Genomic DNA, 15,709 nt, shown 5'->3' with positions numbered 1-15,709 from the left:
AGTTGTTATCGGTTAGTTTTATGGACTTTAAACATAAAACTTAAAAATTCGTATATGTAAAATAATAATTTGTAAACTTCAATTTTGAACATTGAGATAAACGTCTATAATATAATAAAGATATTGTAACGTACTCATGATCAAAATTATGAAAATCCAGCTTAAGAAATTGATATATATATATATATATATAGATATTAAATTAGAAAAAATAAAATACCTATTTTATTATATATAATATGTCTAAATAAAAAGTTAATTATATTTAAGGTAATTTAGATCTTTTAGAAGAAGTAAATTTGATATAATATGGGAATACTAATATGAGTTTACAACAACCCTTCAATCTTTCATTCTTATATAATATTGGTATTGTTGAATGTAGTATTGCTACAAAATCTTCCCCCTCCATTGGTGGACTTCGAGAATATTATCTTCATTGGCTAAATCGTCTTCGACGTAGAATAGTTCATTCTCGAGTGATTGTGTTTGTATCGCTCGTAGCTATCCAAGTAATTCTTGAAGCAAACGCAAGGCTCAAATGTTTCTGGTGTAAGACGTGTTATTCATTCCAACACCCTATCACTAAAAGTAAATGTAGATTCCGAAGTTACGTTGCTAGCATGGACAATTAGTAATTCTCTAGCAGTGACGAGAATCAAAAATTGGCGTTCATTTTCTTTCCCCTATGTCAAATCTTCAATATGTCAAGGTGCTTAAAATCATCAAGCTCATATAATTAACTCACAATATTAAACAACATATAAATACCTAATTCATTATGGTCGCTACTACTTTAGACCGCTTGCTAGATTGGTTACATATATTATTATGTAGTGTTAGGTGGTGTTTGTTTTTTAAGAGGTGTTGAAGTCTGAAATTTTATTTCACTTCTGATTTAAAAGAGATAATGCTGAAGTCTGAAATCTGAATCAATAAGACTGTTTGTTTTTGTAAACTGATAAACGTCTGAATTTGTTTAAATTATCTATTTTACCCATTAAAAATTATAGTGTTTAATTTGTCAAGCCCCAAGAAAACCAAATCCCAAAATACATGACATATCATATAATAGGTTCCAATATATACAAACAGATTAATTATATCCATACATATAAGCAAATATCCTGAATACAAGAATTGATCTAACAAAAACTAGTTCAACAGCCAGTTACATCTTTCCTTTACCTTAATCTTCCAACCTGAGCCGACCTACAAAAATATTTTGAAAACAATTGAGGGTTAGACCAAAAGATCTAGTGAGTGATTTCCCTTGAGTTTAAACCGAGATTCTGGTAAACAGTTATAAAATTGAACCAATAGATTTCCTTGAGTCAAAACAATTGGAAAATATATTACCCAAATTGAGTCGTAGGGTTTCTTCATCGGATAAAGTTGGACGATTAACTCCTTCATCAGACTAGGCTTGGGCGATGAGCACTCTATCCGCCCGAGGCCTGAGCTATGAAGGGTCTAACCGGACAAGGCTTGGGCGATGAACACTCTATCCGCCCAAGGCATGAAAGATAAAAGCTTAAGCGTACAAGCTTTTGGCGATGACCATGTCCCATTGGATAGAGTGTTGGACGGTGAAGAATATCAACCGACCTAACATATCGCGGATGCCTTGCCACCTATCGCAGTTATCCCGCAACTATCATGGATGCCCGCCACTATTTTAATGCCTCGACATGTTAGTCTGAATCCAAATACGTGAGATAATTTCATGTATCAAAATAAATCATGTGTAGCGTAATAACACGTATTTTACCAAAGCTTTGTAAAAACTCACCTCATCCGATATCAAACAAATCTCACCGAACCTCTATCCAGTTCTACGTGAAAACATGACGTATAAGTTTTTCAAACTTCCTCTTAAAACTCACACAAAGATGCTCCCCCTAAAGATTTACCAAACCAAGCTATATATGCATATTTAAAGGAAATGATGTGCGAGCATGGGTTTGCCCCACCCCACCCCAATATGAAGGCCTTACCAAAAATCAAAATCCAATACAACTATTGGACCTATAATTTAAAATCACAAGGAAGTGACCTAAATTTTATCTTTGGTCCCTCATATTCTATCAACTATAAGATTTTACCCCTGAACTTTCCATCGCTATTTATTTCGAAACCCGATCAATAAATTTAAAACTGAACATTACAATATCCTCTCCTTCTTCCGTCCCACAATTCCTCTAGGTAAATAAATGATGATACTTTACTCTCATCTCAGACTCGGGTTCCCAGGTGGCTTCTGGCCCCTTATGATATAGCCACTTTACTTTCACTAGTCTAATCTCTTTATTTCTCAAAAATTTTACTTTGAAGTCAGCAATGGCTTCAGGAGTCTCTTCAAAACACAACTTTTCATCAATTTTAATTTCTGGTATGGCACAACTTCTTCTGGGTTCGCTAGACACTTCATTAGATTTGATACATGAAAAGTGTTATGAATACCACTGAACTCCATAGGAAGTTCTAGTTTGCATGCCACTTCTCTGACTCGTTCAATGATAGATTAAGATCCAATGTACCTTGGACTCAACTAACTTCTATTTCCAAAACAGACAACTCCTTTCTAAGGTGATACTTTCAACATCACCTTATCACCAATTTAAAACTCAATCGGCTTACGATGCTTATCAGCGTAACTTTTTTGCCGATCCTGGCTACTTTCATTCGTTCACTAATCTAATTAATCTTATATGCCGTCAACTTAACTATATCAGGTCCAGCCAATTGTTTCTCGCCCACTTCGTTCCAACACAACGGTGTTCGACACTTCGCCCGTACAACACTTCAAAAGGTGCCGCCTAAATATTCGAATGATAACTGTTGTTGTAGGCAAACTCAATCAAAGGCAAATGGCTATCACACGATCCTCCAAAATCAATAACACATGCCCGTAACATATCTTCGAGCGTTTGGATCGTTCGTTCACTTTGTTATGGTCTGTGGATGATAAGTCATACTCAACTTTATCTGTGAACTCATTTCTCTTTGGGAACTCTTCCAAAACATAGACGTGAATCGATTGTCTCGATAAAAAATAATCGACAATGGAACACCATGACGTGTTACCACTTCATCAATATATAGCTTCGCTAGTCGATCCATAGAATATGATTCTTTCATCGGTAAGAAATTAACAGACTTGGATAATTGATCCACAACAACCCATATAACATCAAAGCCTTTCGGTGTTCTAGGTAGCTTGGTTATGAAATTCATAGTAATGTGATCCCATTTCCAAACAAGAATTTCTAACGATTGCAACTTACCAAAGGGTCGCTTATGCTCTATCTTCACCTGCAGGCAAGTCATACACTGCTCAAACATGTCTTGATGCATCTTTTTTCGTTCCTGGCCATCAGTGGAATTGTTTCACATCGTCGTCATCATCACCATCTAGATCACTTCCGGGGTCTGGGATAGTAGGTTCATCATCATCATCATCATCATCATCATCATCATCTTTGTCTTCATCATCATCATCACCAGCAGCAGAGGTGATGGGAAGATCATCATCCTTTGGGATGGCATCAACCGCCTCAGCTGAAACAGCTTTGGTGGTCGTGATTACAGGAGCAGCAACAGCTTCAGCTCTAGGAGCTTCAGCTGCAGGTAATGCTGGAGCAACAACAGGAGTTGGAGCAGCATCAGATGGTCCAGCAGCGTTGGACCTCATCTCCCCCTCTCTGGCTAAGACTTGAGAGTACAAGCCAAAAAGTTCGTGCACGCTCTGATGCTGGAGAACCATCATCTCCTCTAGCCTTAACAAAGTAGAGGCTAGAGTTGTTGTTGCCTCACGCGTCTCATTAAGCTGAGTGCGATCATCAGCAGAAAAGGAAGGCGGGATCACTGGAGCTGGTTGACGGACAACATCCAGGATATGTTGAAGAAGTTCCGTCTGCTGAAGGGAGAGAGCCTGTGCATCATCAGCCCTGTTGGAGAGAACAACAATGGCTTCAATGTTGGCTCGAACAGCTTCCTGGAGAGTCAAGGGATGACTATGTACTTCTTGAACGTCTGCTTTGAGAGCTGAGAGGTCCACTTCAAGTTCAGCCTTGCGGGACATCTCTTGGTGAATTTCAGCCATCTTGCAGTAAACGGGATCAACGACAGGGAGAAGGAGTTTGACATCTGACGCCATGTCATAATCCTTGTCATCATCGATAACGTCATCTTCCCCTTCTTCTTCCTTCTCTTCCCCGTCCTCTTCCTCCTCTTCTTCAACATCTGGCTGAGGCATAGAAGAAGGACCTGCAACAGAGGAAGGGTGAGCATCAAGAAGCTCAGGGTTAGTAGAAATGAAAGGGTAGAAAGATGAAATACCTAAGGGGCCATCAATGACATCCAAAGGATTGTCACTGGCGTGAGCAAAGATATCCTCAAGAGGATGGACATCTGTATGCTAAGGAGCATCGAGAGGAGCAACCTCAAGTCTAGTGGTGTGTGTTTCAGTATCAGGGAGGACGGTCGTTGATACATCGTCAACACGTATGAAGACCAAGGAAGGAAGAGAAGAGAAAATGGTTGAGAAGAGACGTGGGTGTTCAGCGGTGGCAGCACTGATATTCACACCTTCAGTGATTTGGGTCACTAAGGCGGTTGGGGTAGATGTGTTAGGAATGAAATTCAGTATTAAATTGTATTCGTCTTGAAAGTTAATTTTGTCTATAATTGTATAAAGTCATCGTGTTTGACTTTTCTTATAGATGTTTTGACTTTGACATTTGACTAGTTGTTTGACCTTATAATATGGTGTTAGTCTTTGTAATCAAGTAAGGATGCTTATTGTAAGATTCATTTACGTATAGTGAAGTTTGACCAAGTCTAGAGCATTGACTTTCTCTCTCAACTCTCTCTATGAAGTTCTTAATGTTCATATTCAGATCTGCTATGGATTCTTACAAGTTTTATGAAGATTGATCTTATCAGGGACTCACAATTGGTATCAGAGCAGGATTTGCAAGAAATCAGAAGAAGAAATCTTCATTTTTTGAAGAAAAGTTTCTGGAGTTCTTTTAATGTTCTTCAATTTTTTTTTAAGTTTGATCCAATTTTTTTAAATTTTTGTGTTTTCGTGTTAAAACAATGATCAATCTGCTCGAAATTGTGTTGTGAATCTTTGTTAAACACAAAGTTTTGTGTTTTGATCATCTGATTTCAAGTTTTGTTTGAAATTTGTATTTTTAAAAATTTTCGTGTTCTTAATTTTTTTTAAAATTCCAGATTTGATTTTTTAGTTCAAATTTTTTCTGCTTTTGTGTTTCTCTCTCAAAGTCCAACCGGTTGTTGGCCCAATATTTTCATAAAACAGCCCATCTATCTTTTAAAATCAGAAAACATCGCAGATTCATCTTCATCGCCTAAATCACCTAACAGTTTCATCCATCTTCTAAATCAGACAGGGCGCTTGAGGGTTCTTGAGAGGATATTGATAAATCGGTTGAGGGTTCTTGAGCGGACTAGAGACTTCATCGCTTGTGGCATGAACGGACTAGAGAATTGCTCGCACAAAGCTTGATCGGAGTTTTGATCGGATTAGTTTATCGGCTCAACTTTTATCTGATTTTTCGAAGTCTAAATCATACACCTATTGAGCTGATTCTGGCCGAATTCGCACAACGTTTGAGCGGACTAGTGACCGACTTTAGCTTCTGTTGTGACCGATTTAAGCTAAATCGCACGCAGGGTGTGTAATTCGCTCAATCAGGTGTGTAAATCGCTCAATCAGTTTTGTTCATCACCTGTATTTGTAATCGATTTAGGACTTGGTTAATTTTCTCTCGATTCTAGCTAAATCGCTCAGATAATCGGACAAAGGTTGAGAAATTTAAGACTTAGCAAGAATCGCTCTATTGGATTGATCTATTTTCTCTAAATCGCACAAAGGGTCGACTGTTTTTGACCTAAGTTCAAGTTCAGTTATTAATCAGATTAGGGAAGACCAAAGTTTTCCTTAGGGCTGGTCAGATTGGTGTACTGGACTCTCAACGTGCTGGGGTCTTGGATTCTGCTGCGAAGTACATCCAGCTTCGACTTCGAACGTTTATTGCTCGCAAGGATTTTACATTCAAGTGAGCTGCTGTAGTTTCTTTCCAAGCTTGCTAGAATTATATATGCTGCAAAACAAGAAGCTGCTGCTGCCATTTTGATTCAGAAGTATATTCGTGGATGGCTGTTGAGGAATGCCTATACGCAGCAACGTCTCTCTGCTGTTCATCGTTCATTTATCTCCTTCTGGTTCTGAATTTGGCTTCATGAGAGATTGCAAGAGGTTCTAGAATTGCTATTCTGTTCGTTTTTGCTTTCAATCTCAGATTTCCAGCTTCAATTTCATCTATTTTGATCGAAATCGCATAATAGTGCTTGTCGATCTGTCCAAATTCTTCTACATTGCTCAAGTGGTCTTGGAGGTTAAAGCTCAAGAATCAGAGAAGAAAGTAAGTCTTTCTCAGGTTGGTGCTATTTCTCCACGTATTTGTGGTTTATTGCACAGACCTTGCATCCGGTTTAATCAAGATCAAGCAGGTGCTGTGATTGGATTTCATTTGTAGAGCAGGATTCCCAGGACTGACTCTTAAATCTGGAGCAATATGTTCAGCTCCAACAGTCTCATTGAATAGCAAAAACAGCCTGTTTATCAGCTTGGTATCTTCTAACTGTTTTCATATAAACAAGCTATCATAACTGTTTTGCTAACGATCATCTAAGTTTCTTTGAGTTCATTTGTTTGAAAGCTGCATGTTATCAGTAAGTTCTTTCATTATACAAGATTGGAAGATACTTTTGTTCGGATTCAAGACAGTCATCTGGTGGACATTAGACAGCAGCTGTGTTTTCTCGATAACCTCTTTGTCCGTTTTCAATCATCTCTCAACCTAAACTTGATTCACGGACATCTTCACCTGGATACAATTTGACTTTCTGTTTGAATTCATCTTGATTGCAAAATCTGTAAATTGAATTTGACTTGGTTGTTTTGGACAGATTAGTGTTGGATTATTGTTTGATTTTAGTTTCTTGACAGAAGCAGTTTGCTGTAGTAATTGTTAATCTTGGGTTATTTGTGATGAGGAGCTAGGTGGCAGGTAGCTTCATTGGTTGGAATGCATTTGAATTATACACTCTGATTTTGTGTTGACAGAACATAGTTTAGTCTGATTAGGTGTTAAGTCACACAAGTTTTACATCTTCGTGCATAGTCTCATCCTGTCTTTGACACACTTCAGATGGTATCATCTTGAATTTTATATGGTGGTTGTGCTGTAATGGTCTGATTGGCAGCAGTTTTTGTGTTTTTGGTACTATCTTTTTCTATTGTTGCTGCATTTTACACTTGTCTGCTGGCTCGTTGTATTTGGATGCTTGTTACTGCTGTCTTTGTTTTAGGACTGTTTGTTGATGGTGTTGCATCACAGCTGATTGATGATTGGTAAACCTGTTGTGGAGTGATCAAGTTGCAGGAAGTTCTTTATATAGGCAAATTTGATAAGTCTAAGCTTACAGTGAAGAGAGTTCATAATAGTGAAGCTATATTGTGTTGTATTTTGTCTGATCTGTAATTATAAAGGTTTCTGTTGATTTGGTTTTGAACAGTTGTATTGGGTTTGTTTCTTCGAGGACTTATTTTTGTTTGGTTTATTTTTTTTGTTTTTAATTTTGGATCATTTTTTATATGTTTTTGGTATGTGTTAACTGTTTGAGAAATTTTTGAACTGTTTTACGTCGTCTAAACTGTTTCTTATCAGTTTTAACTGTTTTTAATAGTTTTAACTGTTTTTACTGATTTTAGACAGTTTTTCGTCGTTTTTCTAATTTCTCATCAGTTTTAGTGTGTTTCTGTTTTTCTTTTTGAGCTAAACTGTTCCTGATTTCTTTTACTGATTTCATCGCATTAGATCCTGTAATTGATCAATCTTATTTTTTTTTTTTCTGAAATGGCAGCTTTTTACGAGAGAGATTACAGAGAGCTTAAAGAAAAATACGATAAACTAAATTTTGAGCTTAATAAGAATATATCATGGACAATTCGTCTGACTGACTATCATGAGAGAGAGAGAAAGAAGAAAAGAGAGTTTTGCAAGAAAAGCCGAGTGATCTGATGAAAACTGGTTCTAATCCACAAAAGACAGTTAATTTGAAGAAACAGATCGAAGAATTAACAGCTAAACTGCATAGATCTGAACTGAAAGTTGATTTTTTGGAGAGGAATAAAGGTTTAGAAATTGAGAAGGTTTTAAATGCAGAGAGAAAGGAATTGGAGAAAAAAAAGAAAAGATTTATTGATTTCGAGAAACGGTTTGGAGCTGAACGTATATCTTATGAGAATAAGATAAACTCTCTTGAGCTGAATGCTAAAATGCTGTTAAAGCAGATCTCGGATTTTGAGCGGCTGATCATCTTGGATCGAGCCAAGAATGATAAAGAAAAGAAAGACATCTCCGAAGACTGTCAGAGTTAATTACAGAAATTATCTGAAAGCATTGATCTAAAGCAGAAGGCTTTAGACGAAGAGAAGAAGCAATTTGCCCTTGAAAAAAGAAATACTTCAAAGAAGTATACAACAATTGCTAAAGAGCTTGCAAATAAGAAAAAGTGGCTTGACATCGCTTCGGAGAATGACAAGAGCAGCTCAGATGAAGAAAAACGAGATTTGATAAATCAGAAGAGAAAGTTTGAAATGCTTCAGAAGGAGTTAGAAGGAAAACTCCTGGACGCTACAAGCAAATTGTCTAATCTAAAGACAGACATTGAAACTGAGATGAAGATGAGAACTGAACTTAAAATTAAATTTGATTTAGTTACTACTGAAAGAGACTAGCTTTTACAAAAAGTCAAAGACTTTTCGTGTGCACACAACTTAATTGGTTCTCCATCACAGTGTAAAACTAGCTTTTATGACTGTCTCAAATCGAACAGTTATTCTAGCAGCCCTAAATCTATTGTTTCTAAGAACTATTCTCGTTCTTCTAATCAGTATTATCAAGGGTATGTCATTGGATCATCCAATTATTCTTCTAAAGTTAAAAGCATTTGGGTTAGTAAATCTGAATCTGTTTCAACTCGTACTCCTGTTGCTACTAATAATATTCCTTGTTTTGTGAGATCCAATTCTGATTTGATAAATCTTAGCAAGAAAAGGATTATGTGCTCCACATGTAAATCAACAGATTTTGTGAACAAGAAGATATATAACAGATGGAGTACATACAACATATATCAGAACAGTTCGAAAGGTAAAAACATGCATGATCAAAATTACTGGTACGGATCATATTTTATTCTTGATCATCCTGTTCAAAGTGCTAAAAAGAATACATCAAATAGAAATAGATGGTTTGGAAATTACAGTGTACCCCAACCCGATACTAACAAAATAGGACCCAAGTTCGTTTGGGTACCAAAATCTACTTAATCTGGTTTAACAGGTGTGTCAATTTTGTGCTGATCAGAATATCATTTCAGTGATACACCAATGCAGGGGGAGTTGTAATTTATTCCAAACGAGGCTTCTGAACATTTCAATTCAGGACCCGTGCTTTACCGAGTGTGGTTTCTAAACACTCAATTTAGAACCCGTGCTTAAAATGTTTCCTTTTTTAATTTTTGTGCTTTACTGAAACATTTCTATAATCTACATTATAGGGGGAGTCTCTAGAAGTTTTAAATAAATGTTTTCTGGAAGTGAATAAATTTTTGGAAACGAGTACATTTTATGAACAGGTATTTCCTGAGATTTTATTTGTGTAATTTCTCATCGTACATAACTCCAATACCTGTTTCAGCTATTCTTCAAACTGTTATTATCACGTCTCTTATAAAAAAATCATTTTTGGTGATAATACGCTCGTTTGTATTCAAATTTGTTTTCTGATATTTTTTTACATTGATTGATATACATTCGATAATTTTTTTAATATCAGAATCTGTAAACTTATACTTACAGATCTTCATTCATTTCTCTCATATATACTGAATAATCTGATCGTTGTCGCATAACTCTTTCATTGTTTGTACTTAAAAGCCAAATTTCTTGATCAAAATTTGTCTGATCATTGTGCTTATCTGCAATAATATTTTTTTGATCAATCATTGTGATCATCTGAGCATAACATGTAATTTTAGGAGGGACTGAGTGCTTATCAGAAATACCTCAATGGAATGTCAGAACCGACAAACCTACCCATGAGGACAACCATATCTGAGTGAGCTTTAAATACAAAAGGGTTTGTGTGCTGAGATTAAAATGAAAAAGAGAGGGGTAGTTGTTGTGAGCTAAAAGAATTGACAAGAGTTGTGTCAGGATTAAAAGAATATACGAAAATCCTATTCCAAACTTATATAATCCGGGCATACCACACAATCTATTAGTTCTCAATTCTTTCGAGACTAATATTGAAAAAGGCAAAGCCTAGGCCAATTCTTGTCACAACCCCACCATCTACTCATTTATCTCTCAACAGATAAGTGTTTCAATAACACTTGGGGCACACAACTCATCATCTATCAATTTCTCATTCGGAGAAAGTTGATATTGAATCAGAAGGATATATGTCCCCCCTTCAAGTCTTTTTGATCACTAATTGAGTTTGATAAATTTGTGTAGTACACACGGTTTATCTTTTTGAGCCTAAACAAAAGCATTCGTTGCTTTATCTTTCTACACTACACAGATTGCATTTTATATGTTATTTTGCCAAAACATTCATATATATGCTATTTTTAAGCTATCGATGATTGAATGGAAGTCCTGGTGAGATGAGCCTCAAAAAGTCTCATATATACAGTACATCCGTTGTACTGAGTATATTTGTTATACTCATAGGCCAATCTTTTATAAGATTGAAAACAATTTCATTCGTTGAAATTGGTTGTTATCTTCCCATTCCCTTAATCTGAAAAGATTAAATAAGTGGATTTGAAAAGATCTACTTACATTTTCATGAATTGACGGCTTTTGCGGGAAATTTCATTCATTCTTGTGTATGATTTCATGATTCTCATTTCATCATAAGGGGGAGTATGTAATAATGAATGAAATGTCCAATTCCGATCATTATAAGGAGAATTTGATGTAAAGATCAAGGGGGGAGTAACTTCGAAATTGGCAAAAGACTCAAAAGAAGTGCGACTAGAGATAATTATAAAGATTATTCTGATGCTAAAAGGACTGAGAGATGTTTAATGTGAAGATCCATTTTACAACACTTTACTGAAGATTATCTCTGGAGTTTGTTATTGTTTCTGATCTACATTGTCAAAAGAGAAGATCATCGCGGTTCTACATTCGAGGGGGAGAATGTTAGAAGATCTTTCTCAACAATTGATTGTCTGACGATTTCGAGTTGAAGTTGTTTTTTGAAGAAGACATAGCGGGCTTAAAGCTTCAAAGTTCAAACGAGACTCAAAACGCGAAAATTCTTTCAAGTCTGAATACAAAGGGGGAAAATGTTAGAAATGAAATTCAGTATTAAATTGTATTCGTCTTGAAAGTTAATTTTGTCTATAATTGTATAAAGTCATCGTGTTTGACTTTTCTTATAGATGTTTGACTTTGACATTTGACTAGTTGTTTGACCCTATAAATAGGGTGTTAGTCTTTGTAATCAAGTAAGGATGCTTATTGTAAAATTCATTTACGTATAGTGAAGTTTGACCAAGTCTAGAGCATTGACTTTCTCTCTCAACTCTCTCTATGAAGTTCTTAATGTTCATATTCAGATCTGCCATGGATTCTTACAAGTTTTATGAAGATTGATCTTATCAGGGACTCACAAGATGCCACTGATACGACAGTGATGGGAGGAATCACTAAAGAGCTAGAAGGGTTAGCTAAAAGTGCCTCGGGGTTAAGGCTAGTTTCAATAGCTGAAACCTGTCGAGAGGTTTCAGCCAGAGACGTGGCTATCCCCTTTTTGGCCTTCTTGGCACTCTGAGGAGAACCAAGAGTTGGTTGAGAAGGTCGTTTGGAGGAGGTTTTAATGGCTGGGCTAGACGTGGGGGGGGGGGGTTACCCTTGTCCTGGCCACCTGAGGAGAGAAGGTAGTGAAGGGCACTATAGAAGAAAGTGTCACATCACTGTCCCTCAGCTTATGATCCAGAATCCTGGATCCAAGCTTGGAAACCTAGAGGTTACCTTCCATGGAGTATTTATCTCTAAAGATCTTAGCGAAGATCATCGAAAGAAACCTGGTGTAAGGTGCCACCTTTTCTCGCTGGCGCTTGTTCAACTTTTGTACCAGGTCATCGAAAATGACCGCAACATAATTTATATTGCGACGCTGAATCGCAGAAACGCCAATCGTCAAGGGTGAAACCAACAAGAGTGCGAGCTTTGGGAGTACTAGTAAACACGAGTCTGAAAGCACAAATTCTCAAGGAACAAAAAGAAGCATTAAAGAAAGAGAATTTGAAGAATGAGACCCTACACCACATGGAGACTAAGTTTCAACTGAAATAAGATGGAGTGAATTACTTGGGAAATAGGGTTTGAATACCTAAGATTGGCAATCTTAGATCGATAATTTTGAACGAAGCCCATCGATCAAAATATTCAATCCACCCGGGAGTAGATAAGATGTATAAGGATTTAAGGGAACATTATTGGTGGCCTAAAATGAAGAAAGACATTGCACGATATGTAAACAAGTGCTTAACTTATGCAATGGTTAAGGCCGAACAACAAAAACCTTTCGGTCTACTTCAACAACCCGAGATTCCCCAATGGAAGTGGGAACAAATATCAATGGACTTCATAATTAAGTTGCCCAGGACTGGGAAAGGGAATGATGCCATTTGGGTAATTGTAGATCGATTGACGAAATCTGCTTATTTCCTACCAATCCGAGAAGATTATAAGATGGAGAAGCTGACACAAATTTACATAAATGAAATCATTACCCGACATGGAGTACCTCTTTCCATCATCTCGGATAGAGATAGTCGATTTACGTCAAGATTTTGGCAATCACTTCAAGGAGGGTAGGGTACACGACTAGATCTAAGTACTTCATACCACCCTCAAACGGATGGACAGACGGAAAGAACAATCTAGACACTGGAAGACATGTTACGCGCGTGCGCCATAGATTTTGGTGGAAGTTGGGATAGGCACCTTCCGTTAGTCGAATTTGTGTACAATAACAACTATCATGCAACTATTCAATGTGCGCCTTATGAAGCATTATATGGACACAAGTGCAGATCTCCACTCAGTTGGCTAGAAATCAGCGATCAGCAATTAACTAGACCCGATGTTATCCAGGAAACTACTGACAAGATTGTAATTATCAAGGATCGACTCAAGGCTGCAAGAGATCGCTAGAAAAGTTATGCTGATAATCGAAGGAGACCATTAGAGTTCCAACAAAGAAATAAAGTACTCTTAAAAGTCTCATCATGGAAAGGAATAATGCGTTTTGGAAAAAGAGGCAAATTGGGTCACCGATATATTGGTCCATTTGAAGTAACTGAGATAATTGGACCAGTGGCATACAAGTTAAATTTTCCACAAGAGTTAAGCACCATTCATGATACATTTCATGTATCAAACCTCAAAAAGTGTTTAACCGATGAAACACTGGTCATACCATTGGAAGATGTGCAAATTAACGATAACATGCGCTTCGTTGAAAAATCAATAGAAATCATGGATAGAGAAGTCAAGCAGTTGAGGCGTAGCAAGATCCCGATTGTAAAAGTTCATTAGACTTCAAGGCATTGACCGGAGTACACGTGGGAAAGAGAAGATTTTATGAAAAACAAGTATCCCCACTTGTTCTCAAACGGGTCCAAAGCTAGGAACTGACGAATAAAATTTCGGGACGAAATTCTTCCGGCATGGGGAGACTGTGACATCTGTCATTTTTGGAGCGTTAGGTTAACATCTTTATAGGGTTCTATATTTAGAATTATATTTTATGTAGTCATGTTGATTAGAATTCATCTGGCTTAGTTCCCAAATTATAGTTCAGAAAATGCTGTTCCGACGGGAAACTGATAAAGTTAACTTATGTAATGCCAAATACATTAAAAATTCTCCAAACATAATAAAGTTGATATTATAGAATCCAAATTAAAAATATAAAAGTCTCATTTGAATATCCGAATAATTTTACAAAAATTTGGAATTTTGATCTAATACTGACATTTTTATCAGTATTTGACAAAATGTATTTATGCTAACATTTAAATGGGCTTTATTTTTATAAAAAAATAAATAAATATGAGTTGGATTGGGCCTTAAAAGGGTCGGCCCCTTTATTCCCATTAAGTCCACATATAAAAACCCCACTTCTTTTGAAATCTCTCATTTTCACCATCATGTGTATTACTCCCTTCTCTCACTAGACTCTCCCTCTAAAACCATCCAATCCAGCCGAATTCATTCCCTAAACAACTTTAAATCCTGTCATCTTGAAGAATATTCAAGTCTTTAGGTAGTAGCAAGCAAAAGGTAATAGATTAGTTACATTATCTTTGTATTTTTCAACATTATTTCTCATTTTCTACACATTTCTTTCTTCTCTTTGAGCTCAAATTTTCTGGAGAATCTAAGATGGGAGATTATTCATCAAAGACATGAAAATATTCTCAAAATGGTGATAATCTATGATCTACAAACTTATAACTCAAGGAAATGGGGTAAAACCACATTGCATGTGGAATTTAACCATTAAAAGTGGCATTTTGGAACTGACAGATTGTTTACTAGCAATTGTATCATCCGTATCTTCTAAAATATAGGTCCATATGCTCTGATTTTTCTTTTAAAATGTACTTTGTTGAGTTATGGTTCTTTTCCAACAAGAATTGTGTAAAAAAGAGGAGTTTTGACCCTCCAATCATTTAAAACAAGTTAAGTATGCAACAATATCTTCAACAGTAGGTAAATCCAAATTTGAACATACATAACTCTTTCAAAACTCATCCAAAATATTTTATTTTTCTTCTTGAGTTTACTTTGATGAGTTGTTGTTCTACTGTTTTTAGTTTCACTCAAAACTAATGAGTTTTGAGCATTTAAATGCTTGACATAAAAATCTGGTGCAAAATGATGCTGCTGGACATAACAACAAAAACTAATAAAAATGTGTAATTCTTCTTCTGGAAGTTGGATTAATGAGTTAAGTTTTCAACTAAGGTGGAATAATTGAAAAACATTAAGTTTAGACCTTTCATTTGACCTTAGATTTAACAGGATACAATCTGTCCAGATTGCTTTGACATGTGAAAATGAGTTGGACATATGAATTAATAAAACACTTCCAAAATGTGTGGAATTTGGACAGAATTTGTCTAACATAGTAACATTTGTGGTATAAAAATTTGGACACAAAATGACTTATGAAAGGTTCCTTTTGACAGTGATTTGTGAGACCAAAATTCCAGAAATAGAATTTACATTCTGACCAAGTGGTAACTTTATGTCCAAAAGACTTTGATCCTAAAATGTATAAATATTGGACCATTTTTCGAACAAATGATATAAGTATCAACTTTAATCTATAAAAACTCATTGGCATTACATAAGATATAATTTGACTTTATCTTTATCGAGACCCGATAGGTGAACTAATTTTTGAATTTTGGACTGTTTAGGAAAGTTAGGGCGGACGTTTAGTGCTTCAAACGTCATCAAGTTCTTGAATATTCATCAGMAAACTTGTGAGTATACACGGCCCCACTTTTACTG

The 15,709-nt window shown here is 36.1% G+C and overlaps 1 long non-coding RNA gene across 1 annotated transcript; it reads left to right on the top strand.

Moving 5' to 3' along the window:
• Positions 1–5,327: 5,327 nt before the first annotated feature.
• LOC112522405 lies at positions 5,328–7,057 on the top strand. Its single transcript, XR_003070180.1, has 2 exons — positions 5,328–5,725; positions 5,938–7,057. It is a non-coding gene; the product is annotated as an uncharacterized LOC112522405 (long non-coding RNA).
• Positions 7,058–15,709: the final 8,652 nt, after the last annotated feature.

The sequence above is a fragment of the Cynara cardunculus genome (assembly GCF_001531365.2).
Source record: "Cynara cardunculus var. scolymus isolate 2C chromosome LG 12, CcrdV1, whole genome shotgun sequence".
Taxonomy (NCBI): Eukaryota; Viridiplantae; Streptophyta; class Magnoliopsida; order Asterales; family Asteraceae; genus Cynara; species Cynara cardunculus.
This window is presented reverse-complemented; position numbering and strand designations above follow the sequence as displayed.